This window comes from Ambystoma mexicanum, chromosome 4p, assembly GCF_040938575.1.
Source record: "Ambystoma mexicanum isolate Mex_15411 chromosome 4p, UKY_AmexF1_1, whole genome shotgun sequence".
NCBI classification, from domain to species: Eukaryota; Metazoa; Chordata; class Amphibia; order Caudata; family Ambystomatidae; genus Ambystoma; species Ambystoma mexicanum.
Window position 1 is genome coordinate 778,347,017 of NC_090927.1, and position 14,222 is coordinate 778,361,238.

The window sequence follows — 14,222 nt, forward strand, 5'->3', positions numbered from 1 at the left end:
GGTCTATCTTTTTAAAACTGCACTATAGGAAAAGAGAGCACTGGGGTATTCCTGCATAAGTGCAACTTGCATGATGCAATCTTGAGTTATCTATTTATCCAACAACCAGATGTTGGTAATTCACATCCAGTAAAATAATTGAAGATTTGGGAAGCTGAAAACCACTGGCTTAACCACTGTTTGCGTCGGAGCTAATAGAGTAGATGCAAACTGCCCAGGTGCATGGGTCTGGACGTAATGACATTGTTGGCATGTGGTAAGGTATTCCTTGGGTAAGTCTAAAAACCACAGTAGACAACATCACAAGAGCATCCTGTAAATCAGAGTACAACATGTTCCTTGCCTGTAGGACAGCTTTATTTGTTGAGCTTCTGCTGCAGAAATGCCGGATACTAATCCTGCATATCAGAGGTTTAGTTTCAGTAAGGGACAATTCAAACTTTCATTGTTTTGTGGTCAAACTGAGTCCCATTAAAATTTGGTAATGATATCTATTGTGGCACTGCCTGAAAACAACAGAAGAGCTCACCAAACACCAGGTTGGATGAAAACGTACATTAAAATTGCTCCAAATGTTTGCTATTATTTTTAATAACTTGCATACACTTGATTAAAAGCAAGGTGTGAATATCTCAAAATGTAAATCTATTTTCTGTGCCAAACAAACATTGTTTTTGTGCTACATTTAAATTGATACATGGAATAGTCAAACATTGACTACAAGAATACTACTTGATAGAAACTTCTATGACATTGTCATTTCACACTTGTGCTAAAGCCAAAACCTAGGCATTGGCCCAAAATCAATGCAATTACCTGGGGAAATTTCCTCAGTATTTTTGTTTGAGACAGTTATTAATTCTCAAAGATGTAAGATGACCTATCAAACCAAACAGGGTTTCCCACTGCTAGAGCCCATTACATTGCAACAAATCATTATCATGCAACAGGGTAAGATGAGCCCCCCTCGAATAGCTCATCTACTGACAATATTAGAAGTCTTTGAAGGTTAAGAAAATAAATGTCTATCTGTGGAGGCTAGGATACCTCTTAATTAGTGTGATAGCAAAGGCCGTCAATATAACTGCCACGCACATAGCTACAAACAAAAAAAACCAATTCAAATGGAATCAGTGGCTCGAATGCCACCTTCCTCTCTACACTCCAGACCAAAATTTGTATTAAGTAGATATGGTTTATAATAAACTTTGAACATTTGCCTATTCACAACACCTAAAACAATCACTTCATCAGAAATGTAATACGCTGTTACTTCAGACAATCACACAACATACATTTTCACCTAAAGGGTCCTATGTAATTCAAATAAAACATACTGCACTGCAGGTAATATCAATGATAACAGATACCCATTCAAAATCAGACTCCATAAATTATCAGGGAACACAAATGCTGGATCACAAACAAAGCTCCTCAGTATTTTTTTAATCTAATCAGAAAACTCAGTCGCCGGAATTCGTCCCTTCTCCCAAGGGGGAGCACCCCATGAGGCTAGGTAGGTGAGGCCACTCCACAAAGCCCTCCCCCAGGGGTAGAGGCAAGCAGGACCTCACTGGGAAAGACTGCCCCACAAGGACTCACGCAAAGAAGATAATATTATGTTTGATTGTAAAACTGAAGTTGTAAATATTCCTTTAAGGGAAAGACATTTTAATACAAACATGATGAATATGATATGGCATTTATAACACACCTATTTACAAGTATTTCAAGGTGTGACGAGGGAAGGGAGGGGGGAACAGAGGGAAGACAAAGACAACAATCTTTTTAGGCCAGGTGACATTAAGATTGAGCAAGTGCAGGGCAGGGGGTAAAGGAAAGTGCGGGGGGAAAGGGAAAGTGTGGGGCAGGCGGAGGAGGCAGTGCAATACATAGGATCAACAGTAAAGAACAAATAAAATAAATACAAACAATAGGTAAAAAGTGCAGCCAGCTTGTGGCAAGTGCAGGGGGAAGTGCAGACATCATGTGTCAAAACATGGGGGGACTGTAGGGATGCCGAAACAGCCCCAAGTGCAGGGGTGGCCCGGGAGGCAGTGCAGTTGTGTAGCTGGTGGGGGAGGTGACCTGGGCCTAAGATCAGAGGGTAGCCAGCTGAGCAATGCAGTTTCAGTCAGGAGTTCAGCAGGGGAGAGGAGGAGAGAAGGCAGAAGCAAAGAGGAAGGTCTTGAGGTGCTTCCGGAACCGGAGATGGTTCTCCTCAAGTTTCAGGGAGGCAGGGAAGCTGTTCCAGAGGGAGGCCCCGGCCGAGAAGAAATAGATCTACCACCAACTGGTTGCTTGGAGAAGCGACTGAACCGGAGGGAGTTTAAGGCGGATGAGCGAAGAGCTCGAGAAAGAAGATATTTAGGAAGAGAGAGTTGGAGGTGTTCAGGCCCCAGGCGGCCTTGTGGACAATGCAGAGGGTTTTGCACTTAATCCTTGCAGCCACTGTGAGCCAGTGCAGAGATTTCAGTCCTGGAGAAATACGATCCCTGGGCTTGAGGCCAAAGACAAGTCTTGCAGTCCTGTTCTGGATGAGTTGCAGAGGGCGGAGAGTAGTAGCAGGCAGATTCAGAAAGAGGATGTTGCAGTAGTCCAGCTTAGAGAGAACCAGAGCTCTGGAGACAGTGAGCTTCGGGGGAAGGAGAGGAATGGAAGAATACCTCTGAGGAGGTGCAGCTGGTAGTGTGACTTCTTAGAGATGTCAGAGATGCGAGGAGAGAAGGAGAGAGTGGAGTTGAAGATGACCTCAAGGTTTTTAGCCTCACAGGTGGGAGAATGAAGAGGGCCAAGAGAGGCCGGCCAGAGAGCGACGGGAAAGGAAGGAGCACGTGTGCCGATTAGGAGAATCTCAGTCTTACTGCCATTAAGGCAGAGATTGTGGACAGCACACCACTCCTGGATAGCGGACAGTCAGATATGAGAGGAGAGCAGGTGGCGGAAGGGAGCCTGAAAATGAGATGAGTGTTGGCTGCATAGCACTGAAAGTTGGGGCACAGAGCGACAACGTGCTGGGAAAGAAGTGCCAGGTATTGGTTGAACAGCCAGGGAGAGAGGTTAGACCTCTGGGGAACAACACAGGTAGAGAAAGAGATAGAGGAGAGGAGAGGAAGGACCAAAGCTGGACCTGGGAGGGTCGATCAGAGGGGAAAGAGGTCAGCCAAGCCAGGGCCTGATTAGTGATATCCAGGTTATCACGGAGATGGTTGAGCAGAATGTCATGGTTGACCGTGTCAAAGGCAGAAGATAGATCAATTAAGATGAGGACACAGGGGGTGCTGGCATAAAGGTTGAAGAGCAGGTCTTCACAGATGTTCAGGAGAGCAGTTTCCGTGCTTCTGGCAGCTCTGAAGAGAGACTGATGGTCATGGAGACAACCATCCAATTCAGTGTGAAGATTAAGCTGGGAGATGGACAGTTTTTCCAGGAGTTTGCCCAAGAAAGGAGTGATGGAGATTGGGCCTTATTTAGCAGGGCAGGAGGAGCCAGCTGAAGGTTTCCTGAGAAGAGGGTGCACAAGGGAATGCTTCAGGGGGGGGTGGGGAGGGAATATTCCAGTGGTGAAGGAGTGGTTGCAGAATGCAGCCAAAGCAGAAGCCAGGGTGTCAATGTGGTCCGTGATGGTTTTAGAGGAACAGTGGAGAACCTGTTTCGTACGACTTTCATAGACTTGTCTAGGAACCTTGCTGGGGCTAGTTTTCATAGAGTCTTGTGATTACAAGAATTTACACGCTGGATGCAGTGTCTGAAGGTGTGTTTAATATACATTGAGTAGACACATAGTCTAAAGAGTGGTCAGCCGACATGTGTTCTGAACCCGAAGGTTCCTTCTCAAGGCAAGTATGGTAGTCATAGGTCTTGATTTTAAGAATGAGAGATTGAATCTTAGTGGCCGTATGCTGGATCCTCAGCAATCGGAAACAGGAAACAGCCTTGAAATCTAAGCAACTTTTGAACTTTCTACTATACGGCCACTAAGATTCAACCTCTCATTCTCAAAATCAAGACCTAGGACTACCACACTTGCCTTGAGAAGGAACCTTCGTGTTCGAAAAACGCGTTTGATTGATATAAATAACTTACTGGCTAATTCATATTCCTTTATGACATAGATTGACACCAGGACCACACAAGATATACTTCTTTTATTACTATTAAATGCAATGTGACTCTTGCGAAACTTGGATTAAGCACATACACTGAACCACTGTTATTCTGCATAAAACATTAATAAAAATGTTCTGTGCTTGTTTTTTCCCTTACCCATGTTTTCCATCGTTCTATCTCCATGTGCATACTTGCTGATTGATATACTTTTTGTATTTTTTGCATCACTCACATGGATGGGTAAAACTCTGTTTTTTGTGAATGTATAATCTCGATACTATCATTGTTCTTTATATGCGTTAACCCAAATGTGTTGTCCTGCGGCTGATGGTTATCTGCCCTGTTAAATTGCCCTTTGGTTTATGTGACCTAAATGGAAACATTATTTGATGTGGTTACCAACATAACTGTATACGATGTGTTCGGTCTCGGAAGAAGAACGCATAGCTCGAAACACGTGTCAGGCTGACCTACAATCAATTAAACGCATGCAACTTACGCATGGACTTTTGTGATTTGTGCGCAGTGTGAATGTAACTCTTGCTCTGTAATTTACAATTGTGGCAAGCTTGGCAGGCGACCCACACCATGCATTCACCTGCAGCCGAATCCACATCGAATTAACTAGTACGAGCGCTCAGGTTTTCTCACCTCTCCCACTGCCAAACCATCTCAGTCCTAAAAATAGAAGCATATTCAATCTTCAATGCCAATTATCACTCTTTTCATAAAATACATTACAAGCACATAGTCTAGTGGTACAGGGAGTGATCATTTTATACCTGCAAGCTGACAACGCAGATCCAGCTGCCACACAACTCCAGTCTGTTTACCAGTAACCATCTAGGAAGCAGTGCCTCTTCGAGTAGAGGGTGATTGGTACAGTCTGAGCTGGAAACTGAAGTGAATGGAGATTGTGTTACCAATACACTATGGTTGCCCTGGAAAGGCCAGCCGATGTAGGTGCGGACTTGCTGCATAGCATTCAGCCTGTGCAAGACAAAGGGTGAGAATCATGGAAGCGGGGATGCGGGGGGCATGTGGACCTGCAAAACACTGCTGAACCAAGTTGGGCCAGAGTGGATGGTGCAGTGTCCTACCGTTTGCTGATTACAGTTCATTGACCAACAAAGGTAAATAAGAGGAAAATAAATGGGGAAAAGTGGAGTGGAGGCAACCAACCCTGCATTTTATTTATCCGTAATTCTGTGTATGCTTGTCTGCTTTCCCATATTGGTCTAAGACTCCCTGCAGTTATTGTTTTTATTGCAGTCCCAATCCCCAACTGCACTATGAAACTTTGACTATATTGATCATACCCTTCATACTTCCATTTTTTATTTGTTACTGTCATTATTGGACTCTGAGTCAGAGGAGGCCCCATTTGTATCTATAGGCGAGTGGCTTGAATCAGTGTAAATAATAACAATTTATTTCTTATATAGCGCTACAGACCCATAGGCTCAGAGCGCTAAATAACAGACATTATTATCCCACAGAGTGGTACTGTGGTAAATGTGTTTGTGTTGCAATTTTGTCTGACCAGAGAGTCAAATCAACTTGTAGATTGACGCAGGATATTTTTTTGTTTTTGTTACATTTTGTGATAACCAAGAGAAAGGTTTTCATGTGGTTTCCCTCTACCTCCTTTTGTGAAAAAGAAGAGGAAGGTTGCTTTACTCCAGCTTGGTGGAATTCTTCCCGTTAGATAAGAACCATGTGGGTTAGTTGATGTGTCTACATTTTGTGTTGCACATTGTGGCATCATTATTGGCTGTGAAGTATTTACAAGTAATGAAACCAATGATAGTCCTCCAGTGCTTGAACAGCATAGCTCTTTGCAGCCTTGCCAGCCCGAATCTGAGTCCCTTTTGGGACATTTTGCCAATTTTCTAAATATGACAGAAACCAGGACCAGTGCAGGTGCTTTTATAGCGTGGGATATTTTGACCCATTCCAATGTGCCCCACTGCATCACTTTACAAATGGTGAAAGAAACAGCCCAAAATTGATGTGCTGACTCCTGTGCGTGCCAAAATCTGCAAAACTGCATTTGGGTCACAACCAAGAAAAGGCTGCACACCCTGCCACACACAGTGGGACCAGCGGGCACCGGGGGGGTGAAAACAGAGTTATCACTGCAGGAGCATGCCAGTGGGCTCTGTTACACTCAACATGGAGCACAGCACCAGAATTGTGCCGAAAATGCCTTTTAAAATGTTAGCTTTGCAATCTTCAAAAGTGCTGTTTTGGTGCTAGATCCATTTATTTCCATTGAGTCATGGAGTTAAATATGGTACTGAAATGCCAGGATCACCCAGTGTGGCTCAGAGGAAGACAGAAACCTTACACAAAGGCACCATACATGTATGCAGACTGCAAACAATACCAGCACACAAGGGAAGACCTAAATCTGAATCAAATGTGTATGTGCTGCATAGGAAAATCGGATTTAAAAGAACTCAGTGTAATGTGTTTTTCCATGAAGAAAGTGCAAAATTGCCTGTTTTGAAAGCATGTTTTTGCTGAAAGGCCTAATTCTTTAAGAAATGTCAAAGGATTGCTAATGTAAAGATCCACCTATAAACTGTGTTCATTTTATATGTTTTAATGAAAAATGTAGTTGAAACCTAACTCCAAGCTGGGTTACTTTAACTATTTATAAAAAACAATTCTGCTCGATAGTCCTCAGCCTGGGAAAGGTTGACACTTCACTGCTGGCAGGAAGGCCTAATTGCTGCGGCTGCTGGGAGGCCTTGCATACTCATAACAAAGGACCTCATTAGACATTCGTCTTCGCCCCAGGCAAAGACAATAGAAGGCTCGGACACTCATACTTCCAGAGGAGGGGTAGGATGCTGTGAAAGGCTTCTCAGTGAACTTCAAAGGACTGGCCAGTTGCTCACATTTGGGAAGTAAGAAATAAAACTGAACTGTGATTTTGGGGTTAAAATGCTTATTTTGCCACAGAACTTCATGACATTTAACTTGACAGCAAAAATAAGTAAAAGAATGAAAAGTACATACATTGAAATCTGAATTTATGATAGACATATGAAAACCAGGTAGGATTTCTTACTGCGTAAGAAACAAAAGTTATGCAAAAAGACTAATTACGCAGAAACTATTAATGCTGCAAATCTAATATTGTGGGCCCATGTTCTTCCGGCGATTGCACATATATGTTCCGAATTAGGAATTGTTATGCCAAACCTTTATAATTAAAATGGACAAAATTCCACAGAAAGATAAAGCCAGGTCCCACCGACTTGGGAGTTGGTTGTAAATGTAACCCACAAAATGTGTAATGTATGTGTCTGATTTCATTAGAGGGCATGAGTATGTAAATGTGTATTTGTGGGAAAGTTACATTTTGGTCCGAATAATTATGGGAGGTTCCCAAGTCACATCATAAAATATGACAAACTCTTCTGTCATCCTACCAGCAAAGAGCAAGGAGGGAACTGTGCATTTGACCAATCATAGCCTTGTGGGCATGGGTTGTAAGTCTGCCCCTACCATAAACCTAGTGATGTTATTTGACAGGAACCTCACAACACATAGACACACTGATTCCTGACTCCATCCTGATTTCCGTGTGGTGCTCTGTTCCTGAATTCTTCATCTTGTTCTTGATTCCTGATTTCTTTGAAAAGCCAAGGCCTCAGCATTGCTGAAATCCTTTTTAGCTAGGCCCAAATCCTGAAACCATCACAAAACTTAAAGGACATAATTCTGATCCAGTTTGGCTTGCTACCATAAAGGCTTGCCTGCTGAAACTTGCCATCCCACTGATCTACGGTGTCCAGCAACCAGAAGGGCCAATCCAATCCAGTCCAGTCTTAGGTGCCAGTCCAATTGACCAGAACTGCCCAGCTGACCTATCCCGCCAGAAGTGCCCTGCTGTCCATAGGCCCGTTCCGGATGACCAGAACCCTTGACGGTCCAAAATCAGTGAACTCTAAGTATCAATAGGAATCATAGTAAACCATAGTATATTTGTTTTGCCTTGTCCAATACCCATCTGTAACCTATCCCATCTTTAACTTAAGAACCTGCAATATTGTCAGAACCATTCTTGCAACCCTATGTTGCAAGAATGGTTCTGACAATATATGTGATTCCGAGTGTTAGCTCTGATTTCTCCTCATTGTGTTTTACTAGACCATAAGTCATTAGTGATTTGGATTAAATAAAGTAATTCCCATAAAGAAAACGGAATCCGCCACGTGAAGGGTTACAGTAGCCAAGTAACTGTGGAGATTCACGGGTGGCATTCTTCTTTTTCTTAGCCATTAATCTCGTTTAAGTCAAATCAACCTGTCATTTTAAAACCGATTTTCTGCTTTTCTCTGTTCTATTTTTCTAAAAACACCTCTCATTTAAACTTGCATAACTTCCTCAAATTTATAGCTAGCTTAATTTCAACTCTGACGTAAACCTAAGACCTGTAGCTACATCTCTACCTAAAACCTGCATCCTAAAATAGTGTATTTGACCCATTTTTCTTAAAAATCGCATAGTGAAATTTAGGCGGGAATTTGCGATTTTGTAAAAGTTTTACACGTGTGTTTTCCCATTCAAAGTATTTGCAAACTTCCATAAAGATTCAAAGTGTGTACTGATGCTCATATTATTGCTTATGTTTTTTCAGGATCTTTTCAGTGTTGCTCCAAAGGAATTTATATCAATCTAAGGAAAATTGCACACTTTTCATTGTTTCACACAGCCATTTTCAAATGTAATTTAAAAAAGTATAACATTTCCCAAAACGTTTTTCTCTCTTGTTTGGGGAGGGAAGATTGTATTCAAACCCTGTACATTGTCCTATATTCCTGAATACCTGCTGCTTACTTACATCTGTGTAGAATTGCTTATTTGTGAGTTTAGAAATTTGCAGGGGGAATCTCAACTTAAGGGCCATCTTTTCAACAAGCCAAAACTGTTATTTTCTCTGTGTTTTATATTCTGTGTGCTAAAAAGTGATTTCAACTGCCTTACCTACTTTTGGATTTGTATTGTCACCACATTGGTGATTGCTGCCCCATATATATTAAAACATGTATTTGATTTGAATTTAAATAAATAAATACATAAATAAATATTACCTTTACCAATCAGCCTGATTCCTGGTCCATTGTGACCTGGGAGTATTTTGAGAAGGGGTGTGATATGCGTGGTATATCACTCAGAATATTGAACCTATAGACACAATAAAATAAGTATTTCATTTGTGCATTGCATGCTAGGCTGAGACCCGGGTGTATCGCCTGATTGAAATCCTTAACAATAGATGCCTTGACTAGCTCATTAACAAGGAGGGGGTAATCATCTGGTATGGGCAGATACTCATGTCCATCTTTGACTGAATTTGCCTTGGATAAAACTGTTTTCCCACTGTCAGGTCCCTGGGTAACAGAAGGCACTAGGTCAGCCTTTGTCAAGTGTTTATAGGAGATAGATTAGGTTAATTGCGCATAAAGACATTTCCTTAATCTAATCATCATATCAGCCAGCAACTATTGTCCGAGCTGAAGATGGTGGAATACTTCCTGACCAGCAGTGATTGGCTGATATCTACTGTGATGCAGTTTGGAACCCTAGGAAAGGTTCTAAGCTGCCTTTTATTCAAGATCAGTTATGGATGGTCACCGCGTATTAGAGCTCCAGTGAAACCTGAAGAAACAACTAAAGAAATCACAGAATTCCAGTTATCCATTCTTCTGAGAAAACCAGAGAAGAGAAAATTCAGATAAGTGACTAAATATCCAAAAAGCAAACTTGTGAGAAATTGTTTTCATGTTGAAATATAATTCAGTTCAAGTTCAGCCTTTGAAAGTCATTTAATATTCATAATATTGAAGAAAAGTAAAGACTTTAAGTTGTATTGCAAATACCAATACAGTTCTGGAAAAAGAAAAGTATAACTTGTACTTGTGAACGTTCGTTTACTATTGTGTGCCAGTGTATAAGGAAATGAAATCTGTTTTCACGCGACTCTTGAAAATGTACCAGAGTAAACAGGAGTGCTCGTGTGTGCGTCGCGTGCCGGCAGTTTTTGAGGAAAGGACCCTGAAGCGTAACGTGGCGTGACCAGGAAGTTCTTGTCCGGTGTCGCGTAATCCGTTTCGTCGGTTCCTGAAGAGATTCTTCGGATCTTGTGGCGGCGTGTGATTAGACAGTGCGTGCGTGCAAGTGAAAAACAAAAGTCGCGTAATTCATTTTGTTGATTCTAGTGGAGATTCTTTTAAGCCTGAGGCGGCATGCAATTTTGACAGTGAGTGCACGCGCCAGGGAAAATATAAGTAAGCAGTATTTCCTTGAGCAGCTGTTTGAAGAGGTGAGCATGTACAGCAATCATATTATTAGCATGAAGCTGTTCAATGTGGACATCCATGTAAAGTGTTTTCATTTTAAAAGACATTCTGCTTTGTACAAAGTTATAATATGAGAATTGTTTTGGAAGTTTTCATAAAGTTCAGGAAAATATTTTTAAGAAGGAAAAGATAAAGGCTTCATACCTATACAGAAGAATTTCAAGAAAAGGATTCAGATATTTCTCACAAGCCTTAAAGTTTCACTACTTGAAGCACAGAGAGATAAATGAAGAAATACAGCAAACAAAAATCCATTTTCAAATTAGCTGAATTCAAGAATTGTCTTGTGCTGCTCTTTACCAGAAATTGTTACTCAATACTGAAGTAATCCAGATTGTTCGTGAAGAGATTGAAATCTTAAAGCATCCATCTGAGGAAAGCCAAGTTAACAATAAAGATTATTCCTTCAAGAAACAGAGACAGTCAGGTAACAAGGGTAATTGGGAAGGTACATATTTAAAAGTTAGCAAAGTTTTATTCAGAATTTAATTATTGCATTGTCATTGCAGGTACTAAGAGTTCCGTGGTGCCAAGCAGTTAAGGACGCCAGTGTTCCTGACCATTTGTTATTTTCTCAAATTCCCCTTTTCCCCCACTCCGGTCAATCCAATAATTGTTCCATTGATTATTGGGTATACTGGTTTGAGGGACTAGGTGGGCTATTCATCTGCTCCTGCAGGAGATCAGCGCTGGGACCTGATACCCTCCCCTCACATGGGTAGTTCCTTTTGTTTTGGACTGGAGAACTATGACCAAGTTCCTCCAAATATGGATGTACCTTTAACTGTACCTGCATCTGAGTCTGTAGCTGTGGGGGTCCGAATTGTAGCATGGTGGATGCATGGGATTTACATATATTGGTAAATTGTGTAGGTCTGGTTGTTATAATGTTCAACAAAGGCGATATCCTTGGCAAACAAGAACAGTCCGAGGGAACAATCAGCATGAAGCAAGGTAATACATTGCAAGTGTGTTCTATAGAGTCTGGGCAATGGATTCCTTATTGGTAATATGAATACTCTGATAATTAATCCCTTGCACCTTTTAAATATATTTTCTGTGCCAACGCATCTTGATTATATTGACTGATGTCATTCTAATAATGAGAGTGCCTAGGTTTTCAGTCTTTTCGTGTTCTGGCTGAACCATCACTGAGGTAGAGACAAGAAAGATGCAACAGAGCGCTGTACAGTTTGCATTTATGGTGGATAAAAAAAACGGATCCAAACAAACAATAAAAAGCACATACAATCAGACAATTACATAATCAAGGTTCCTAAAATCAGATCATAAAACAGTTTAAAAACAGAATATCATTATCAATAACTTTATTTGGGCATTAAGCCATAAAAGTATGTAATGACAAATAAAACATCATAAATGCATTACTCATTGCACACTCGGTCCAATGTGAAATTCAATTTAAATTTGGTTAAGTACTAGCACCCAGTGGTCCTGTGCTATCCCAGGCAGGGCTCGGACCGCTGCATAGATCGTCTCAACATGGATTGGGGCAGACCCCCTTCTTCATCAAACATCATTTGCTACATCGCTTTAGACGAGGGACACTCGTTCATTATCCTTTTCCCCAAAGGGACCACATTTGTGCCTGAGAGTATGGGCCACTGTGGGGTATTTTCCCGGATATTGTCAATATTGCTTGGGGGGAGAGCACTCAGTTTGACTGCACTGTTTGCAGGGGGATGGCATCTCATACCAAAACTTAGTATGCCTTTGATCAAGCTTGGCTCCCTGAAGGTGATTCTAAAGGAATCCGAGATGCCCCGCCCCCTTGTGGTATAATTTGGCGCAGCTTACAATTTGTTCCCAGGTGACAAATAAGCAGCCCTTTACTGCCCAAAGCCAGTGTGTACATTTATTGAAGAGAGCATCCCTAGGTTCTTGCTACATAGGATCCAGTTTGGGGAATTTGAGTAGATCTATTGACCTTCATTCACAGGTTTCTAGAAGCTTGCCAATTTAGACAGTGGGTGTAGGTGATCATGGTCAGTCCTACCTACCATCTTGCCAATTAACCAACTTTGCCCTGAATGCACCATCAACCTTCGAGCTAAACGTCTGCAGTGGTGGAAAAGGGGCTGGGTATTGGCTACAAAAGATAGGTTACTGATTGCTTACATCTTTCAGGGGCATTGATCCATTTCCAGCTGGGCTCTAGAGATTTTAGAGCTTGCTTGATTTTCACAGATAAACTCCCTTCCAGCCCGCGTGGACACTAGTGTAATGGGTACTGGAGGCCACAATGTAATAGAGGCCGTTTAGCCACCCCCTGGCCAGGATAGTGCCCCCCACCCCCTTGTCCACGCGCTTCCCAATTGCTTCTAACAGGGATAGAACCACATTTTTTAGTATCATGAATTCAGCTAGGACCATGTTACATCTGCATTCCTTGGTAGTTGGGAACCAATCTGTTCTGGTGATCAGTTTGATCAGGGAGGAGTGATGGGCAAGACTGGCCACTTCCCCGCTGGATGCCACGAATTGCCCCTGCTGGTGCCTCCTGCATTCCATGAGGCCTCTTTACCCCAATTTTCATCTGGCAGTTATCCTCTCCAAACTGCGTCTCACCATGGCCCTGTGGTAGGGGGGACTGCTTAAATATCTGAGAAATATCATCAGTGCTGGCTGTCATTGGTGTAATTATGCCCCCCCACTTGGGCGCAAAATTTCAAGGTTTTTGGGGGAATGAGGGCAGTCCCACGGGCACAAACTGGAAGCTGAGATGGCCAAAGCTACCCAGAGCACAGAGCTGGGCATCGCTATTTCATTTTCATAGTTCATACTGGCAAAGTCCAGCAATAGTCAGGAACGGGCTGTCGTGGGCCCCTCCAAGGGATAAAAGATTAACAGTGGTCTTGGGCCAGCTATCAGCCGCGCCAGTATGAAAGGCCTTTGTGAGGTGAATAAGGGGCCTCGACATCAGCATTGGGGTCCTTAGTCTCTTGAGCACTATTTATTCTCCCCCCCAAACGCCCCCAAGGGCCCAGGCTTGCATGAATGCTGAATGAGCCAAGGAGTTGATGAATCTCGCTTATCAAGATGTGTATCTCCCCCATGGGTCTTGCAGAATTGGTGAAGTTGCTGGAATTATTCTTTGTAGTACACAGTGAGAGTCGTAAGGGTGCTGGTGGCATTTCCCTTTTAACAGTGAGGATTTTTCGTTTGGTATGGGGTTCAGATGTTGACATGGTGAAAACAATAGCCAGGAGCCAGGGGCATGCGCCTGCTCCTTTTGGTGAATGGCCCGGTACTTCTCCATTCAGGGAACCCAGACCCGGTACCCGGTAAGGGGATAGCCATGCCGCTAATAGTGGCATGGCAACCTCCAAACTTATACTGACCCCCATAGTCTCCATCAGCCCTCAATCCTTTTGCTTGAGCTTTCAAGTTAACACAGACTTCTTCCTAAAGAATTGAAATGTGAGATGAGAGGGAACTAGGCATAACACATGAGAGCATTTCACCAGGCATTCTGTGCAGGTTGCTGGAGAAACTGTGCAGCTGCCTCCAAAGGATCAATCTCTACAAGGAAGCCTTGGCACTTTTTGGACCCAACTTCACAACATTCTGTATACCTCACCCACCTTGCAGACCATTTCCTCTTATCCCTCTCCTCCACCCCATTAACACAAACACTTTACCTCTCTTTTCCCTTCGGAAATGAAAATGGCTTGAAACAAGCGCCCACAGAGATCCCTTCAGGTTCGCTGTGTA

General features: G+C 42.5%; 1 protein-coding gene across 1 annotated transcript in view; it reads right to left on the minus strand.

The window, feature by feature from the left end:
* Positions 1-14,222, minus strand: part of SNAP91 (synaptosome associated protein 91) — a 1,173,930-nt gene that overhangs the window by 79,443 nt on the left and 1,080,265 nt on the right. The gene's annotated exons all lie outside the window — the stretch shown is intronic.